Raw genomic sequence first — 4,070 nt, forward strand, 5'->3', positions numbered from 1 at the left:
GTAGAGTTTGAAAATTTAGTCTTGCCCCCCTGAACAGGATCCTCCATTTGCAGATGCCCTTCAAAGGCTCTGTTCTCGATTTTGAAACCACAATTTTGATTTTGGTTTTGTTTTTTAATTGAAGAAGTTTTCCAAATTGATAAACTCTAAGACTAAAGAAGCCTGGGTCCAACTCTGCCTTTGACCATTTTAAACACAAAAGCATTCCATCTAGACAGCTGAATAATTCTATATGTTCTAATTCTAATGTAGTCTGGAATAATATAAAACCCCAGACTCATTAAGTATTCTTTCCTTCCCCAGCTCAGGTCCAAATCAGGCTATGAAAGTTTGAGGCCCTAGGGGTGACAGGTGAGAGGACTCTGCTGGCTTCTCTTGTCTTTGCTCCCCTCCTGCTCTGGTCTCTGGTTAGCCTCTGCTCTTGACCTCTCTAAAACTGGTCTCCAGGGGAATAGTCACAGGTGGCTGGTACAGTAGCAATGGGGTGTGTGTGCCTGACCCCACGGCAAATGATCCCAAATCGACTCCTTGTCTCATACATTGCTTTGGTGGATTTCTTGGCAATTTTTTTCTATTGAGTCTTTTAGGCTCCTAATCTGATGAGGACAATATCTTTCCTGGGCTGGCTATCTGAGAGTTCTCCTCTGCCCCTAGATTCCAGTATCCACCCCTCTGTTTTGGTGTCCCTTTGCCCTTTCAGATCAAGTGCTCCATGGGATCTCTTCTAAGGGTTCCCCATAGCAAGGTCCATATTTGGAATTTGAGAAACTTATCTGGGTGTGGAAACGCAGCTTGACCCAATGTACCCCCCTCCTCTTTCTCTGAGCCTCAAATTTCACAAGTGTCTCTAAGTCACTTTTCCTTGGCTTGAGGTTGAGGGGAAGCACCACCTCACTTCCCCATGAATGTGTGTGGTTGTCAACATAGCTCACTGACAATTCTCTCTAAAGAAATCATCTCAGTCCTTCAATCTTTTTAGACTGAGGACACCTACTAGCTAATGCTGGCAGGACCACTTTGGTATTCCTCTCTTCTCTCCTCCACACCTCTCTGAAAATCCTGAAGGAATGGTTTAGACTAGCATCTGTCTTACATCTAGGTGGACTTGGAGTTTATTGTTTTGTGCTTCACCTTGGAGGGGTTATGTGGAAGCAGGAACAGTGGCATTTAATAACCTGTTCTAGTTCCAAATTGGAAAATACAGGAAAATAGAGATGAAATAAATCTGGAAGTATATTTCAGCAAATGGAACCAATGTACAAAAATGGTAGGATAATACTGTAATGTGAGACGCTGTCCACCCAAGTCTGGAGGGACAACTTGGAGCAGTGTGCTCAGAATAAAACCTTTCCATTTCAGACTCGGCCAATCAGGCACATCTTTATTTAAAGTGGCCTATAATTTCCTTTTCTAATCTAGGTTTTGACCTCTTGGTATACCACTTAAAGAGAAAAAGGATAGCTGTATGCAAATGCAAAATCTAAGAACTAAGGGATACTTTTTCATGTTGTAAATGGGCGCACAAGGAAAAGAATCTACCTCTGTCTCAACAATTTTATATGCTGGCTATTTCCTTGGTCATATAGATCCAATTCTACATCAAAACCTCCAGGTCTCTACAATATCCTAGAAAAATGTACTGTTCAAACACCCAGCAGGTTAACATCTTCTAGCCTAAACTGGTCCTCATGAAGAAATAAGATTTTTATTCCTATCTCCATACTGTGTTTGACATAGAAATAGAATTTTATTAGTTTAAAAGACTGTATTGGGTCACTGAGATAAAATGATTAAAATGTTAAATGCTTTTAATACAGATGATCCTTGGTTATCTGTATCATAATGGCAGCATTTGTGAATTATCTCAGATGTCAGTTACTTGTTTGGGAGATAGGACAACAAAGGACTCGCACTTGTAGATACTGGCACACATTCTTAGAATCAACTGCCATAAAACTTACATCAAAATTAATAATCTGTGGGGCTTCTCTGGTGGCGCAGTGGTTGAGAGTCCGCCTGCCGATGCAAGGTACATGGGTTCGTGCCCCGGTCCGGGAAGATCCCACATGCCGTGGAGCAGCTGGGCCCGTGAGCCATGGCCGCTGAGCCTGCACGTCCGGAGCCTGTGCTCCGCAACGGGAGAGGCCACAACAGTGAGAGGCCCGCGTACCGAAAAAAAAAAAAAAAATCTGCTAGAAATTTCTCCATTTGGCTTGTTTTCATGCAAGATCGAGTGAGCCAGGCTAAACCAGAGTTAGGAGGTCTCTGGAGACAAACTCTGAAAGATTTCAGCTGATGGGGCGGAAGTGTGGGGAGCACTCTTGCGAGACCTGAAGGTACCACAGCGGTACTGTCAGCAGCAGCGAGAGGAAGGAAGAGAGGACCGGAAGTGCTGCGTCTTGAGTGTACAATGTCGGAAGCAGCCTGACTTTCTTTACCGGAAGCCCTTTGCACGGGGATAGGAAAACTGCCCACCTGGCTGGAAGTCCCACCTCCTTGAGCTCCCCAGCTCTTCCAGAAGATTTTTCTGTCACCTGTGCTTGCCCCTGTCCTCTTTTCCTGTTTTATCTGTGTACAGGAAAAGGGTACATGAATGTCTTTCTCCTAGCTCCACTAAACAAGTTAGAGCCGGGGTTCCTTCCCTATACCCCCATGTAGCTGCAGAGTAGCACCTGGGGGTGGTTGGACCTCTGGGATCCCGAAGAAAGGGGGAGAGGGCTCAGAACTCCGCTTCTGCATCTGCCACCAAGACGTGGCCTTCTCAGCCTTTCCCCCAATGCTGCCATCCACCTTGCGGCCCTCTGTCTTCCTGTGGTTGTGGCCACTGTGCTGTGAGGAGCGGCTCCTGTCACGGGGCTCATTCGAGCGACTTCAGACCACAATGGCAGCATGGACTTTGCAGACCTCCCAGCTCTCTTTGGGGCTGCCTTGAGCCGGGAGGGAATTAAGGGGTTCCTTGTGGAGGCTCGCCCAGCCAACGCCTGCAGCCCCATTGCTCCACCGCCCTCAGCCCAGGTCCGTGGGTCAGTTTTAATTGCACTGCTTCCAAGATTTGACTGCAACTTTGACCTCAAAGTCCTAAATGCTCAGAAGGCTGGGTATGGTGCAGCTGTGGTGCACAATGTGAATTCCAATGAACTTCTGAGCATGCTGTGGAATAATGAGGGAATCCAGCAGCAGATCTGGATCCCGTCTGTGTTTATCAGCGAGAGGAGCTCTAAGTACCTGCGTGAACTCTTTGTCTACCAGAAGGGGGCTCAGGTTCTTCTGGTCCCAGATGATGGATTCCTCTTGGCCTATTGCCTCATCCTTTTCTCGGGGATTTTGGGAGTGCTAATTTTGGGCATGGGAGCAATGTTGAGAGTTCCTTGTATTCAGCTCCAGAAAGAGCGCCAGAGAAAACCACTGACCAAAGAGCAACTGAAACAGATTCCTACACGTGACTCGCAGAAGGGAGACCAGTATGATGTCTGTGCTATCTGCCTGGATGCATATGAGGATGGGGACAAGCTGAGGGTACTTCCCTGTGCTCATGCCTATCACTGCTGCTGTGTGGACCCGTGGCTCACTAAGACCCAGAAGACCTGCCCTATCTGCAAGCAGCCTGTTCGTCGGGATCCTGGTGGGGAGGAGCTGGAGGAAGGAACTCAGGGGCAAGTGGGTCATGGGGAAGGGGGCCCAAGGGGCCACCCTGCTTCAGAATGGACCCCATTTCTGGGCTCTAGGACCACACTTCCCACCTCCTTTGGCTCCCTAGCCCCAGCCCCCTTTGTGTTTCTTGGGTCTTCAACAGATCCCTCACCCTCTCCATCCTCCTCTTCCTCTTCTGCTGTCATCCTGATCTAATACTCCCTTTCTTTCCCACCTTTGGCAACCTATTTGCATAGCCCCTCTTCCTCCCTCGAGTCTTCTCTGTTGAGGGATAGGAGATATTCCTACGCCAGGTTTCTCCCTAACCCGACCCCATCCTTTTGAGGGGGTTTGACATGCAAAGTGACTGGGTCTTCATTTACTGAGTTAATAAAATTTTTTTGTGGACTTAGAAAAAAATTCAGATGCATGTGAAAGCC

General features: G+C 47.4%; 1 pseudogene; it reads left to right on the forward strand.

The window, feature by feature from the left end:
• The first annotated feature begins 2,822 nt into the window (after positions 1–2,822).
• LOC137220638 (E3 ubiquitin-protein ligase RNF167 pseudogene) lies at positions 2,823–3,846 on the forward strand (annotated as a pseudogene).
• Positions 3,847–4,070: the final 224 nt, after the last annotated feature.

This window comes from Pseudorca crassidens, chromosome 3, assembly GCF_039906515.1.
Source record: "Pseudorca crassidens isolate mPseCra1 chromosome 3, mPseCra1.hap1, whole genome shotgun sequence".
NCBI lineage: Eukaryota > Metazoa > Chordata > Mammalia > Artiodactyla > Delphinidae > Pseudorca > Pseudorca crassidens.